The following is a 17719-nucleotide window of genomic DNA, read 5'->3' as shown; positions in this document are numbered from 1 at the left end:
CACCAGTATGTGTGTAAATACATTTTAGGATACCCTCCTGCTTTCTATCAGCAGGATCCTTAAGGGCGGCCATCTCAGGAGAGGGTAGAGCCCTTACAAGCGTGTGAGCGCTTTATCCACCCTAGGGGGTGTTTCCCAACGCACCCTAACCTCTGGCGGGAAAGGATATAATGCCAATAACATTTTAGAAATTATCAGTTGTTATCGGGGGAAAACCACGCATCATCACACACCTCATTTAATTTCTCAGATTCAGGAAAACTACAGGTAGTTTTTCCTCACCGAACATAATACCCCTTTTTGGTGGTACTCGTATTATCAGAAATGTGTAAAACATTTTTTATTGCCTCAATCATGTAACGTGTGGCCCTACTGGAAGTCACATTTGTCTCTTCACTGTCGACACTGGAGTCAGTATCCGTGTCGGCGTCTATATCTGCCATCTGAGGTAACGGGCGCTTTAGAGCCCCTGACGGCCTATGAGACGTCTGGACAGGCACAAGCTGAGTAGCCGGCTGTCTCATGTCAACCACTGTCTTTTATACAGAGCTGACACTGTCACGTAATTTCTTCCAACAGTTCATCCACTCAGGTGTCGACCCCCTAGGGGGTGACATCACTATTACAGGCAATCTGCTCCGTCTCCACATAATTTTTCTCCTCATACATGTCGACACAAAAGTACCGACATACAGCACACACACAGGGAATGCTCTGATAGAGGACAGGACCCCACTAGCCCTTTAGGGAGACAGAGGGAGAGTTTGCCAGCACACACCAGAGTGCTATATATATACAGGGATAACCTTATATAAGTGTTTTTCCCCTTATAGCTGCTGTATAGTTAATACTGCGCCTAATTTGTGCCCCCCTCTCTTTTTTAACCCTTTCTGTAGTGTAGTGACTGCAGGGGAGAGCCAGGGAGCTTCCCTCCAACGGAGCTGTGAGGGAAAATGGCGCCAGTGTGCTGAGGAGATAGGCTCCGCCCCCTTATCGGCGGCCTTATCTCCCATTTTTTTATGTATTTTGGCAGGGGTTAAATGCATCCATATAGCCCAGGAGCTATATGTGATGCATTTTTTGCCATCCAAGGTGTTTATTATTGCGTCTCAGGGCGCCCCCCCCCAGCGCCCTGCACCCTCAGTGACCGGAGTGTGAAGTGTGCTGAGAGCAATGGCGCACAGCTGCAGTGCTGTGCGCTACCTTGTTGAAGACAGGACGTCTTCTGCCGCCGATTTTCCGGACCTCTTCTGCCTTCTGGCTCTGTAAGGGGGCCGGCGGCGCGGCTCTGGGACCCATCCAAGCTGGGCCTGTGATCGTCCCTCTGGAGCTAATGTCCAGTAGCCTAAGAAGCCCAATCCACTCTGCACGCAGGTGAGTTCGCTTCTTCTCCCCTTAGTCCCTCGATGCAGTGAGCCTGTTGCCAGCGGGTCTCACTGAAAATAAAAAACCTAAACTAAAACTTTCACTAAGAAGCTCAGGAGAGCCCCTAGTGTGCACCCTTCTCGTTCGGGCACAGAGATCTAACTGAGGCTTGGAGGAGGGTCATAGGGGGAGGAGCCAGTGCACACCAGATAATCCTAAAGCTTTCTTTAGATGTGCCCAGTCTCCTGCGGAGCCGCTATTCCCCATGGTCCTTACGGAGTCCCCAGCATCCACTTAGGACGTTAGAGAAAACAGGCTGTGTATCCTCAGGCACGGGGCAGAGATAACAGGCTGTGTATCCCCAGGCACGGGGCAGAGATAAGAGGCTGTGTACCCCCAGACACGGGGCAGAGATAAGAGGCTGTGTACCCCCAGACACTGGGCAGAGATACGAAGCTGTGTACCCCCAGGCATGGGGCAGAGATAAGAGCCTCTGTACCCCCAGACACTGGGCAGATATAACAGGCTGTGTATCCCCAGGCACGGGGCAGAGATAACAGGCTGTGTACCCCCAGACACTGGGCAGAGATAACAGGCTGTGTACCCGCAGGCACGGGGCAGAGATAAGAGGCTGTGTACCCCCAGGCACGGGGCAGAGATAAGAGGGTGTGTACCCCCAGACACTGGGCAGAGATAAGAGGCTGTGTACCCCCAGACACTGGGCAGAGATACGAAGCTGTGTACCCCCAGGCATGGGGCAGAGATAAGAGCCTCTGTACCCCCAGACACTGGGCAGATATAACAGGCTGTGTATCCCCAGGCACGGGGCAGAGATAACAGGCTGTGTACCCCCAGACACTGGGCAGAGATAACAGGCTGTGTACCCGCAGGCACTGGGCAGAGATAACAGGCTGTGTACCCCCAGGCACTGGGCAGAGATAACAGGCTGTGTACCCCCAGGCACGGGGCAGAGATAACAGGCTGTGTACCCCCAGGCACGGGGCAGAGATAAGAGGCTGTGTACCCCCAGGCACGGGGCAGAGATAACAGGCTGTGTACCCCCAGGCACGGGGCAGAGATAAGAGGCTGTGTACCCCCAGGCACGGGGCAGAGATAACAGGCTGTGTACCCCCAGGCACGGGGCAGAGATAACAGGCTGTGTACCCCCAGGCACGGGGCAGAGATAACAGGCTGTGTACCCCCAGGCACGGGGCAGAGATAACAGGCTGTGTACCCCCAGGCACGGGGCAGAGATAACAGGCTGTGTACCCCCAGGCACGGGGCAGAGATAAGAGGCTGTGTACCCCCAGGCACGGGGCAGAGATAACAGGCTGTGTAGCTGTGTACCCCCAGGCACGGGGCAGAGATAAGAAGCTGTGTACCCCCAGACACGGGGCAGAGATAACAGGCTGTGTACCCCCAGACACTGGGCAGAGATAACAGGCTGTGTACCCCCAGGCACGGGGCAGAGATAACAGGCTGTGTATCCCCAGGCACAGGGCAGAGATAAGAAGGTGTGTATCCCCAGGGACGGGGCAGAGATAACAGGCTGTGTACCCCCAGGCACGGGGCAGAGATAAGAGGGTGTGTATCCCCAGGGACGGGGCAGAGATATCAGGCCGGTGAGCGGGGCAGAGAGCAGATGGGAAACGCGGGCACACTGAGGACCACGCTGTGTGTAGAAGTGTATTCCCTCCTCGCAGCTAAACATATTATTAGAGCACAAGAAACATATGGATGAATGGATGATTTATACTCCGCTCAGGGGGATCTGGCTTACGCTGTGATGTGACAGTCAGCAGACCGAACATAAACTGTGCATTATTAATATTTCATACTGTGCATCTAAGACCAGAGAGAATGTGCCCATGACAAGGTTACCCCATTCCGTGCATAAATATCCATAATCAGTCACTGTCTTATCTCACAATTATTCAGCATCTTTATTACAAATACAGAAATATGAACATAACTGGCAGTGTGATATCTGTGCGGCTTCCAACTCCTGAGGTTTCCCAGCCAAAAGCGAGAAGTGCCCTGCTGTGCGACATCACACCCGAGACTGGCGATACCAGGCAGCTCTCCTGTAGAGCCCTGTAACAATGGTGCCAGCTCCGAATGTTCATAGGCAGACACTCCACTAGTACACGTGTACCCTTATTTATACACTGACACAACATCCGAGACACACAACTTGCTGCTTCTAGTGTTACACATTGTAGGCGTGTATAGGAAGGAGCAGGAGCTAAATATTTTATACCGGACTCTCCTGCAAATCATGCGCTACAGCAAATGCAACTTACATGTGAATTATTTATCAGTGCACAAAGTGTGTGGTGAGAGTTCAGCCTAGGTGAGGAAAATATACACACCGATATGAACAGAAGTCTCCCTCTAATAGTCACTGTGAGGAGCACTGCTACACAGGTAATGAGAGGAACATCATACACACGGTCTCCATCTAATAGTCACTGTGAGGAGCACTGCTACACAGGTAATGAGGAGAGGAACATCATACACACGGCCTCCCTCTAATAGTCACTGTGAGGAGCACTGCTACACAGGTAATGAGGAGAGGAACATCATACACACGGCCTCCCTCTAATAGTCACTGTGAGGAGCACTGCTACACCGGTAATGAGGAGAGGAACATCATACACACGGCCTCCCTCTAATAGTCACTGTGAGGAGCACTGCTACACCGGTAATGAGGAGAGGAACATCATACACACGGCCTCCCTCTAATAGTCACTGTGAGGAGCACTGCTACACTGGTAATGAGGAGAGGAACATCATACACACGGCCTCCCTCTAATAGTCACTGTGAGGAGCACTGCTACACAGGTAATGAGGAGAGGAACATCATACACACGGCCTCCCTCTAATAGTCACTGTGAGGAGCACTGCTACACAGGTAATGAGGAGAGGAACATCATACACACGGCCTCCCTCTAATAGTCACTGTGAGGAGCACTGCTACACAGGTAATGAGGAGAGGAACATCATACACACGGCCTCCCTCTAATAGTCACTGTGAGGAGCACTGCTACACCGGTAATGAGGAGAGGAACATCATACACACGGCCTCCCTCTAATAGTCACTGTGAGGAGCACTGCTACACTGGTAATGAGGAGAGGAACATCATACACACGGCCTCCCTCTAATAGTCACTGTGAGGAGCACTGCTACACCGGTAATGAGGAGAACATCATACACACGGCCTCCATCTAATAGTCACTGTGAGGAGCACTGCTACACAGGTAATGAGGAGAGGAACATCATACACACGGCCTCCCTCTAATAGTCACTGTGAGGAGCACTGCTACACAGGTAATGAGAGGAACATCATACACACGGCATCCCTCTAATAGTCACTGTGAGGAGCACTGCTACACAGGTAATGAGGAGAGGAACATCATATACACGGCCTCCCTCTAATAGTCACTGTGAGGAGCACTGCTACACAGGTAATGAGAGGAATATCATACACACGGCCTCCATCTAATAGTCACTGTGAGGAGCACTGCTACACAGGTAATGAGGAGAGGAATATCATACACACGGACTCCATCTAATAGTCACTGTGAGGAGCACTGCTACACAGGAAATGAGGAGAGGAATATCATACACACGGCCACCCTCTAATAGTCACTGTGAGGAGCACTGCTACACAGGTAATGAGGAGAGGAACATCATACACACGGCCTCCCTCTAATAGTCACTGTGAGGAGCACTGCTATACAGGTAATGAGGAGAATATCATACACACGGCCTCCCTCTAATAGTCACTGTGAGGAGCACTGCTACACAGGTAATGAGGAGAGGAATATCATACACACGGCATCCCTCTAATAGTCACTGTGAGGAGCACTGCTACACAGGTAATGAGGAGAGGAATATCATACACACGGCCACCCTATAATAGTCACTGTGAGGAGCACTGCTACACAGGTAATGAGGAGAGGAACATCATACACACGACCTCCCTCTAATAGTCACTGTGAGGAGCACTGCTACACAGGTAATGAGGAGAGGAACATCATACACACGACCTCCCTCTAATAGTCACTGTGAGGAGCACTGCTACACAGGTAATGAGGAGAGGAACATCATACACACGGCCTCCCTCTAATAGTCACTGTGAGGAGCACTGCTACACAGGTAATGAGGAGAGGAATATCATACACACGGCCTCCCTCTAATAGTCACTGTGAGGAGCACTGCTACACAGGTAATGAGGAGAGGAATATCATACACACGGCCTCCATCTAATAGTCACTGTGAGGAGCACTGCTACACAGGTAATGAGGAGAGGAATATCATACACACGGCATCCCTCTAATAGTCACTGTGAGGAGCACTGCTACACAGGTAATGAGGAGAGGAATATTATACACACGGCCACCCTCTAATAGTCACTGTGAGGAGCACTGCTACACAGGTAATGAGGAGAGGAACATCATACACACGGCCTCCCTCTAATAGTCACTGTGAGGAGCACTGCTACACAGGTAATGAGGAGAGGAACATCATACACACGACCTCCCTCTAATAGTCACTGTGAGGAGCACTGCTACACAGGTAATGAGGAGAGGAACATCATACACACGGCCTCCCTCTAATAGTCACTGTGAGGAGCACTGCTACACAGGCAATGAGGAGAGGAATATCATACACACGGCCTCCATCTAATAGTCACTGTGAGGAGCACTGCTACACAGGTAATGAGAGGAACATCATACACACGGCCTCCATCTAATAGTCACTGTGAGGAGCACTGCTACACCGGTAATGAGAGGAATATCATACACACGGCCTCCCTCTAATAGTTATTGTGAGGAGCACTGCTACACAGGTAATGAGGAGAGGTACATCATACACACGGCCTCCCTCTAATAGTCACTGTGAGGAGCACTGCTACACAGGTAATGAGGAGAGGAATATCATACACACGGCCTCCCTCTAATAGTCACTGTGAGGAGCACTGCTACACAGGTAATGAGGAGAGGAATATCATACACACGGTCTCCCTCTAATAGTCACTGTGAGGAGCACTGCTACACAGGTAATGAGGAGAGGAATATCATACACACGGCCTCCCTCTAATAGTCACTGTGAGGAGCACTGCTACACAGGTAATGAGGAGAGGAACATCATACACATGGCCTCCCTCTAATAGTCACTGTGAGGAGCACTGCTACACAGATAATGAGGAGAGGAACATCATACACATGGCCTCCATCTAATAATCACTGTGAGGAGCACTGCTACACAGGTAATGAGAGGAACATCATACACACGGCATCCCTCTAATAGTCACTGTGAGGAGCACTGCTACACAGGTAATGAGAGGAACATCATACACACGGCCTCCCTCTAATAGTCACTGTGAGGAGCACTGCTACACAGGTAATGAGGAGAGGAATATCATACACACGGCCTCCCTCTAATAGTCACTGTGAGGAGCACTGCTACACAGGTAATGAGAGGAACATCATACACACGGCATCCCTCTAATAGTCACTGTGAGGAGCACTGCTACACAGGTAATGAGGAGAGGAATATCATACACACGGCATCCCTCTAATAGTCACTGTGAGGAGCACTGCTACACAGGTAATGAGAGGAACATCATACACATGGCCTCCCTCTAATAGTCACTGTGAGGAGCACTGTTACACAGGTAATGAGGAGAGGAATATCATACACACGGCCTCCCTCTAATAGTCACTGTGAGGAGCACTGCTACACCGGTATTGAGGAGAGGAATATCATACACACGGCCTTCATCTAATAGTCACTGTGAGGAGCACTGCTACACAGGTAATGAGGAGAGGAACATCATACACACGGCCTCCCTCTAATAGTCACTGTGAGGAGCACTGCTACACAGGTAATGAGGAGAGGAATATCATACACATGGCCTCCCTCTAATAGTCACTGTGAGGAGCACTGCTACACAGGTAATGAGGAGAGGAACATCATACACACGGCATCCCTCTAATAGTCACTGTGAGGAGCACTGCTACACAGGTAATGAGGAGAGGAATATCATACACACGGCCTCCCTCTAATAGTCACTGTGAGGAGCACTGCTACACAGGTAATGAGAGGAACATCATACACATGGCCTCCCTCTAATAGTCACTGTGAGGAGCACTGTTACACAGGTAATGAGGAGAGGAATATCATACACACGGCCTCCATCTAATAGTCACTGTGAGGAGCACTGCTACACAGGTAATGAGGAGAGGAACATCATACACACGGCCTCCCTCTAATAGTCACTGTGAGGAGCACTGCTACACCGGTATTGAGGAGAGGAATATCATACACACGGCCTCCCTCTAATAGACACTGTGAGGAGCACTGCTACACAGGTAATGAGGAGAGGAATATCATACACATGGCCTCCCTCTTATAGTCACTGTGAGGAGCACTGCTACACAGGTAATGAGAGGAACATCATACACATGGCCTTCCTCTAATAGTCACTGTGAGGAGCACTGCTACACAGGTAATGAGCAGAGGAATATCATACACACGGCCTCCATCTGATAGTCACTGTGAGGAGCACTGCTACACAGGTAATGAGGAGAGGAACATCATACACACGGCCTCCCTCTAATAGTCACTGTGAGGAGCACTGCTACACAGGTAATGAGGAGAGGAATATCATACACACGGCCTCCCTCTAATAGTCACTGTGAGGAGCACTGCTACACAGGTAATGAGGAGAGGAACATCATACACAAGGCCTCCCTCTAATAGTCACTGTGAGGAGCACTGCTACACAGGTAATGAGGAGAGGAATATCATACACACGGCCTCCCTCTAATAGTCACTGTGAGGAGCACTGCTACACAGGTAATGAGAGGAACATCATACACATGGCCTCCCTCTAATAGTCACTGTGAGGAGCACTGCTACACAGGTAATGAGGAGAGGAATATCATACACACGGCCTCCATCTAATAGTCACTGTGAGGAGCACTGCTACACAGGTAATGAGGAGAGGAACATCATACACACGGCCTCCCTCTAATAGTCACTGTGAGGAGCACTGCTACACAGGTAATGAGAGGGATATCATACACACGGCCTCCCTCTAATAGTCACTGTGAGGAGCACTGCTACACAGGTAATGAGAGGAACATCATACACACGGCCTCCCTCTAATAGTCACTGTGAGGAGCACTGCTACACAGGTAATGAGTAGAGGAACATCATACACACGGCCTCCCTCTAATAGTCACTGTGAGGAGCACTGCTACACAGGTAATGAGGAGAGGAATATCATACACACACGGCCTCCCTCTAATAGTCACTGTGAGGAGCACTGCTACACAGGTAATGAGGAGAGGCATATCATACACACAGCCTCAGTCTAATAGTCACTGTGAGGAGCACTGCTACACAGGTAATGAGAGGAATATCATACACACGGCCTCCCTCTAATAGTCACTGTGAGGAGCACTGCTACACAGGTAATGAGAGGAATATCATACACACGGCCTCCCTCTAATAGTCACTGTGAGGAGCACTGCTACACAGGTAATGAGTAGAGGAACATCATACACACGGCCTCCCTCTAATAGTCACTGTGAGGAGCACTGCTACACAGGTAATGAGGAGAGGAATATCATACACACGGCCTCCCTCTAATAGTCCCTGTGAGGAGCACTGCTACACAGGTAATGAGAGGAATATCATACACACGGCCTCCCTCTAATAATCACTGTGAGGAGCACTGCTACACAGGTAATGAGGAGAGGAATATCATACACACGGCCTCCCTCTAATAGTCACTGTGAGGAGCACTGCTACACAGGTAATGAGAGGAACATCATACACACGGCCTCCATCTAATAGTCACTGTGAGGAGCACTGCTACACAGGTAATGAGGAGAGGAATATCATACACACGGCCTCCCTCTAATAGTCACTGTGAGGAGCACTGCTACACAGGTAATGAGGAGAGGCATATCATACACACGGCCTCCCTCTAATAGTCACTGTGAGGAGCACTGCTACACAGGTAATGAGAGGAATATCATACACACGGCCTCCCTCTAATAGTCACTGTGAGGAGCACTGCTACACAGGTAATGAGGAGAGGCATATCATACACACGGCCTCACTATAATAGTCACTGTGAGGAGCACTGCTACACAGGTAATGAGAGGAACATCATACACACGGCCTCCCTCTAATAGTCACTGTGAGGAGCACTGCTACACAGGTAATGAGGAGAGGCATATCATACACACGGCCTCCCTCTAATAGTCACTGTGAGGAGCACTGCTACACAGGTAATGAGAGGAATATCATACACACGGCCTCCCTCTAATAGTCACTGTGAGGAGCACTGCTACACAGGTAATGAGTAGAGGAACATCATACACACGGCCTCCCTCTAATAGTCACTGTTAGGAGCACTGCTACACAGGTAATGAGGAGAGGAATATCATACACACGGCCTCCCTCTAATACTCACTGTGAGGAGCACTGCTACACAGGTAATGAGGAGAGGAACATCATACACACGGCCTCCCTCTAATAGTCACTGTGAGGAGCACTGCTACACAGGTAATGAGGAGAGGAATACCATACACACGGCCACCCTCTAATAGTCACTGTGAGGAGCACTGCTACACAGGTAATGAGTAGAGGAACATCATACACACGGCCTCCCTCTAATAGTCACTGTTAGGAGCACTGCTACACAGGTAATGAGTAGAGGAACATCATACACACGGCCTCCCTCTAATAGTCACTGTGAGGAGCACTGCTACACAGGTAATGAGGAGAGGAACATCATACACACGGCCTCCCTCTAATAGTCACTGTGAGGAGCACTGCTACACAGGTAATGAGGAGAGGAATATCATACACACGGCCTCCATCTAATAGTCACTGTGAGGAGCACTGCTACACAGGTAATGAGGAGAGGAACATCATACACACGGCCTCCCTCTAATAGTCACTGTGAGGAGCACTGCTATACAGGTAATGAGGAGAGGAACATCATACACACGGCCTCCATCTAATAGTCACTGTGAGGAGCACTGCTACACAGGTAATGAGGAGAGGAATATCATACACACGGCCTCCATCTAATAGTCACTGTGAGGAGCACTGCTACACAGGTAATGAGAAGAGGAACATCATACACACGGCCTCCCTCTAATAGTAACTGTGAGGAGCACTGCTATACAGGTAATGAGGAGAGGAACATCATACACACGGCCTCCATCTAATAGTCACTGTGAGGAGCACTGCTACACAGGTAATGAGGAGAGGAACATCATACACACGGCCTCCCTCTAATAGTCACTGTGAGGAGCACTGCTACACCGGTAATGAGGAGAGGAATATCATACACACGGCCTCCCTCTAATAGTCACTGTGAGGAGCACTGCTATACAGGTAATGAGGAGAGGAACATCATACACACGCCCGCATCTAATAATCACTGTGAGGAGCACTGCTACACAGGTAATGAGGAGAGGAACATCATACACACGGCCTCCATCTAATAGTCACTGTGAGGAGCACTGCTACACAGGTAATGAGAGGAACATCATACACACGGCCTCCCTCTAATAGTCACTGTGAGGAGCACTGCTACACAGGTAATGAGGAGAGGAACATCATACACACACCCTCCCTCTAATAGTCACTGTGAGGAGCACTGCTACACAGGTAATGAGGAGAGGAACATCATACACACACCCTCCCTCTAATAGTCACTGTGAGGAGCACTGCTACACAGGTAATGAGGAGAGGAACATCATACACACACCCTCCCTCTAATAGTCACTGTGAGGAGCACTGCTACACAGGTAATGAGGAGAGGAACATCATACACACAGATATGAACACAGAGATCTCCCTCTATTGGACAGACATGGCCTATACCTCATGGGCCCAAAGGGACTAAACGTACTGTAAAGAAATGCAAGTGTTTACGGTCCTCTGGGGATAAGGCTATTGGACTAGATGGACCCTGCACCCGGTATCACCACCGATGAGCTGATGGCTGACGTACAGCTGGCCAATGCAATGAAAGTGAAAGGAAAAGCTGGGTGCTATCTAGATAAAAGGCACTTTGGAGTCTGAACGAAGGTAGTTACTGAAAGAGGTGTGTAAGTGAGAACAGCGAGGGGCCACAGTCTGAGCATCAGTGAGAGGGAGGATGAGGTTCCAGCAGACGAAACACAACAAGCCACTTGACAAATCCACACTGACATGCGAGGGAACGCCCAGCACATTGCTAGCCCGCCCCGCATGTCAGTGTCTGCCCCGTCATTGAAGTTCAAAAGCATCAAAAGCATCGCCCCGCTGCGAAGCTTTTGCACTTCAGGAGTAGCTCCCAGCCAGTGCAGCTTTTGCGTGCTGGCTGGGAGCTACTCATCGCTGCCCGGCTCGCAACGGCTGCGCGTGACGTCACGCAGCCGCTGCAGCCTGCCCCCCACATGGTCCGGTCACGCCTGTATTGGCCAGACCGCGGCCACAAAACCGCGGCCAAACACCATTGTGCCGACCCCTCCCGCCCAGCAACTGCCTCTGCCTGTCAATCAGGCAGAGTCGATCACTAGGCAATGACAGCCATCATCTGTCATCCATGCGCCAGCGCACTGCGGCGCCGGCGTGTTCTGACCTGATTGCTGCGCTGTGATGAGCTGCAGCGAGCAATCAGTTCAGAATGACCCCCAAATACCGGAGTGATGTCCTTGTTGTCACTCGTTACAAATAATAAATGGTGCCCCAGCCAATCAGCTCCGGACGTTTTTCAAACACATGGCTGTTAGGAGCTGATTGGCTGGGGCACATTTATCATTCATAAGGAGATAACAAGAATATCGCGCGTTATTACATCTTCCACATAATGCCACTCAAAAGGGGGAGTATTGCCGATAGATTCGGAACCGCGACAGTCACTCATCCGTGGTCTACAGCTGTGCAGCCCGGAGCCGTGACATGAGCGCTCTCAAGGTTACGGAACAGCAGGGCGCAAGTCTTAATGAACTTGTGAAATAATGTTCCCCAAAATATCCCTAAGAACATTTTAATTGGTTGGATAGCTCCCGTTGTGCTGTATAATCAGCTGGCTGTGGGTTATTAGCACATTCATATAAATCCCAACGGAGTACGCCGGCGCCATATAAATAGCTGGAAACAAACTGATGAACAGAAATAAGTGTCACTGAACTGGACTTCTGGGGGGGATTAAGTCCATAGATGGAATAAAGGTCTGAGGAGGAGGACCAGGCTCCACGCAGACATCTCTCTATGCCCCATCACGCGTGTAACATCACCCCTGCGGCCAGACATAATGCTGTGTGATCTGTCAGTGTACTCAGGCATTGCAGTATGTTCATTTGTTGTGGCGTAATAAAGGTAGGAACCCCCCCCAGAAGTAGTGCCGGGCTGCGCCCTCTCAGAGAATACTCCTGCAGGGTAATGCACCATCTCCGGTGATTTACTAGAAACAAGCTACTTCTTTTTATGTTATTAAAAACATAAAACATTAGCTTTTAATGAGATGAAAGCCAATCTCTGCTTAATGTGCTTTGTACTCGGGGAAGACGTGAGAGTCGCAGCAGTTTATGGGGAACTGAGATGAAAACAAGATGAAGGCGGAGGAATCTGAATTAGCGCAGGTGAAGTGTGAACGCTGGCGGTCTCGTAGGCGTGCTCCCCGCGTGTTGCCCTGTGACTCTGGTAATCAGGGACAATGATGAGAGTGGTCGGCCGCAGGGAGGGTGCGGTGCTGACAAGTCTAATGATTTTACCATGATAAAAGGCCTGAACGTATGGTGAGGAAGGCGCCACGTCACACGGGGAAAGCAGTAGGAAATTATTACTTCCAGTTCATTTTCCGCTTAGTAGCGTTTTCTTGTCCTGTAAAGGTCAGTCGCTGCGGCAGCCTGAGGGCCCGGTGTAATCAGATGCGTGTCTCAGAAAGGTTAAGGCATTTTATGTGTAGGGTGCCGACCTCTGACGGCTGCATTGTTACGGAACTGCACCAACCAAGGAGCATTTCCTTCATAGTGACGTTATGTGTCTGCTCCCCCACCAGTGGTGGAACTTGTGAGTGGTGGACCCAGGTGCAAAAACATCTCTTGAGCCCACCTCCTCCACCACATGTTCACAATATGCCACACAGCAATGCATACTTACCTACTTTCTACTTCTCTCTGGAAGAAGCCCGGAGAAGACACACAGCAGGTCACTTCAGGCGGGCGGGGCCGGACTGTCACGCCTTTTAGCTCCACCCCCCTGTTGGGTTTTCAAAACTTTTATCTTCATCCTGACGGATTCACTAGGAAGCGGGTAGTATGCGGGCAGGATGCATGAGAGCCACATACACTTCCGGGGTTACAGGGGACTACCCTAAAAATCGTGAGTCTCCAGCAGCTTCCGGAAGGCTAGGCAAGTATGGACCAATGGGTGACAGGGAGAGGCAGAGGGTAACAGCGTATGGCAAGGGGTGGCAGAGGGTGACAAAGAAAGTCAATGGAAGACAGAGGGTGACAGCAAAAGTCAAGGGAAGGCAGAGGGTGACAGCAGGAGGCAAGGGAAGGCAGAGGGTGACAGCAGGAGGCAAGGGAAGGCAGAGGGTGAAAGCAGAAGGCAAGGGAAGGCAGAGGGTGACAGCAGAAGGCAAGGGAAGGCAGAGGGTGACAGCAGGAAGCAAGGGAAGGCAGAGGGTGACAGCAGGAAGCAAGGGAAGGCAGAGGGTGACAGCAGAAGGCAAAGGAAGGCAGAGGGTGACAGCAGGAGAAGAGGGAAGGCAGAGGGTGACAGCAAAAGGCAAGGGAAGGCAGAGAGTGACAGCAGGAGGCAAGGGAAGGTAGAGGGTGACAGCAGGAGACCAGGGAAGGCAGAGGGTGACAGCAGGAGACAAGGGAAGGCAGAGGGTGACAGCAGGAGGCAAGGGAAGGCAGAGAGTGACAGCAAGAGGCAAGGGAAGGCAGAGGGTGACAGCAGGAGACAAGGGAAGGCAGAGGGTGACAGCAGGAGGCAAGGGAAGGCAGAGGGTGACAGCAGGAGACAAGGGAAGGTAGAGAGTGACAGCAGGAGGCAAGGGAAGGCAGAGGGTGACAGCAGAAGGCAAGGGAAGGCAGAGGGTGACAGCAGGAGACAAGGGAAGGCAGAGGGTGACAGCAGGAGACAAGGGAAGGCAGAGGGTGACAGCAGGAGGCAAGGGAAGGCAGAGGGTGACAGCAGGAGACAAGGGAAGGCAGAGAGTGACAGCAGGAGGCAAGGGAAGGCAGAGGGTGACAGCAGAAGGCAAGGGAAGGCAGAGGGTGACAGCAGGAGACAAGGGAAGGCAGAGGGTGACAGCAGGAGGCAAGGGAAGGCGGAGGGTGACAGCAGGAGGCAAGGGAAGGCAGAGAGTGACAGCAGGAGGCAAGGGAAGGCAGAGGGTGACAGCAGGAGACAAGGGAAGGCAGAGGGTGACAGCAGGAGGCAAGGGAAGGCAGAGGGTGACAGCAGGAGACAAGGGAAGGCAGAGAGTGACAGCAGGAGGCAAGGGAAGGCAGAGGGTGACAGCAGAAGGCAAGGGAAGGCAGAGGGTGACAGCAGGAGACAAGGGAAGGCAGAGGGTGACAGCAGAAGGCAAGGGAAGGCAGAGGGTGACAGCAGGAGACAAGGGAAGGCAGAGGGTGACAGCAGGAGACAAGGGAAGGCAGAGGGTGACAGCAGGAGGCAAGGGAAGGCAGAGGGTGACAGCAGGAGTCAAGGGAAGGCAGAGGGTGACAGCAGGAGACAAGGGAAGGCAGAGAGTGACAGCAGAAGGCAAGGGAAGGCAGAGGGTGACAGCAGGAGGCAAGGGAAGGCAGAGGGTGACAGCAGGTGGCAAGGGAAGGCAGAGGGTAACAGCAGCAGGCAAGGGAAGGCAGAGGGTAACAGCAGGAGGCAAGGGAAGGCAGAGGGTGACAGCAGGAGGCAAGGGAAGGCAGAGGGTAACAGCAGAAGGCAAGGGGTGACAAGGGAAGGCAGAGGGTGACAGCAGAAGGCAAGGGAAGGCAGAGGGTGACAGCAGAAGGTGGGGGGGGGGCAGAGGTTAACTAGAGAGGCAGAGGGTGGCAAAGAAACACAAGGGAAGGCAGGGTGACAGCAGAAGGCAAGGGGTGACATGGGGAGGCAGGGGGTGACAGCAGAAGGCAGAGGGTGACAACAGAAGGCAGGGGGTGACAGCAGAAGGCAGGGGAAGGCAAAGGGTGACAGCAGTAGGCAGGGGGTGACATGGGGAGGCAGGGGGTGGCAGTGGCAATGTGACACTTGGTCAGGCAGACTCTGACAGTTACACAGGGTGCGAGCTGCCTGCAGCGAGTCAGACATAATGTACAGCTGTCTGGTAAGAGGCAGTAAGTGGCTGTGATGGTCAGCGCTGACAGGTGGCACGACTCCTATCAGTCAGGCACACACAAGGGCAGCTCTGCCTCCCTAAGGTAAAGGGCAGGTCCCTCAGACAGTGGGGCCCACCCTGCTCTCCGCACTGGTGCATTCATCAAACATTGCTCAAAATGGTCTGTGGGGGGCCGGGGATCACTCATTGCTGGTCTGGGCAGCAGTGAGCCTCTTAGTCTCCAGTGCAATGAGCTGCTGCACCAGTGGTACTTCTGCCTCTGTCACCACATTATAAGTGTATAAACTACACAAGCATATGGCTATAAATGATAGTGGCGTCACAGGTGCACTCGCTCCGCAACCTGCATGTGACACAGATGACGTCTTGGCTGGTGTGTTGTGTGTAATCCATGTTGTCCGTTCGTGGACAATTAGATGGATCTCCTACACACCTGATGATGAAAACCTTCTGATAATTACAGCAATGTGACAATAATTTCTATGTTTGTATTCAATACAATGACTATATTGTATTCACTAACTTATTGTTTAGTTTGTTGTTTTGTATGTTCTCATACACACCACCGATCACTGCCTAGTCCTACATGATGTGTCTCTCATACCCACCACCGATCACTGCCTAGTCCTACATGATGTGTCTCTCATAACCACCACCGATCACTGCCTAGTCCTACATGATGTGTCTCTCATAACCACCACCGATCACTGCCTAGTCCTACGTGATGTGTCTCTCTTACCTACCACCGATCACTGCCTAGTCCTACATGATGTGTCTCTCATAACCACCACCGATCACTGCCTAGTCCTACATGATGTGTCTCTCATAACCACCACCGATCACTGCCTAGTCCTACATGATGTGTCTCTCATACCTACCACCGATCACTGCCTAATCCTACATGATGTGTCTCTCATACCCACCACCGATCACTGCCTAGTCCTACATGATGTGTCTCTCATACCCGCCACCGATCACTGCCTAATCCTACATGATGTGTCTCTCACACCCACCACCGATCACTGCCTAGTCCTACATGATGTGTCTCTCATACCCACCACCGATCACTGCCTAGTCCTACATGATGTGTCTCTCACACCCACCACCGAATGCTGCCTAGTCCTACGTGATGTGTCTCTCATACCTACCACTGATCACTGCCTAGACCTACATGGTGTCTCTCATACCTACCACTGATCACTGCCTAGACCTACATGGTGTCTCTCATACCTACCACTGATCACTGCCTAGACCTACATGATGCATCTCTCATACCCACCACTGATCACTGCCTAGACCTACATGATGTGTCTCTCATACCTACCACAGATCACTGCCTAGACCTACATGATGAATCTCATACCTGCCACTGATCACAGCCTAGACCTAAAGTGCATGATGCCACCACTGATCACTGCCTAGCCCTACACGATGTGTCTCATAACCACCACCAATCGGTGCCTAGACCTACATGATGAGTCTCTCATACCCACCACCGATTGTTGCCTAGACCTACAGTACATGATGCATCTCTCATACCCACCACCCATCACTGTCTAGACCTACAGTACATAATGCGTTTCTCATACCACCACCCATCACAGCCTAAAACTACAGTACATGATGAGTCTCTGATACCACCACTGATTGCTGCAGACCTACATGATGCACCTCTCATACCCACCACCGAACGCTGCATAAACCTACATGATGTATCTCTCATACCAACCACCGATCACTGCCTAGACCTACATGATGCATCTCTCATACCCACCACCGATTGTTGCCTAGACCTACAGTACATGATGCATCTCTCATACCCACCACCCATCACTGTCTATACCTACAGTACATGATGCGTTTTTCATACCACCACCCATCACTGCCTTGACCTACAGTACATGATGCGTTTCTCATACCACCACCCATCACAGCTTAGACCTATAGTACATGATGCGTGTCTGATAACT

General features: G+C 51.0%; 1 protein-coding gene across 3 annotated transcripts in view; it reads right to left on the bottom strand.

The window, feature by feature from the left end:
• DNAI1 (dynein axonemal intermediate chain 1) overlaps positions 1–17719 on the bottom strand; it is a 563096-nt gene that overhangs the window by 16260 nt on the left and 529117 nt on the right. The window lies entirely within an intron of this gene.

The sequence above is a fragment of the Pseudophryne corroboree genome, chromosome 1 (genome assembly GCF_028390025.1).
Source record: "Pseudophryne corroboree isolate aPseCor3 chromosome 1, aPseCor3.hap2, whole genome shotgun sequence".
Taxonomy (NCBI): Eukaryota; Metazoa; Chordata; class Amphibia; order Anura; family Myobatrachidae; genus Pseudophryne; species Pseudophryne corroboree.
The sequence above is the reverse complement of the archived record's forward strand: the minus strand, read 5'-3'. Positions and strand labels throughout refer to the sequence as shown.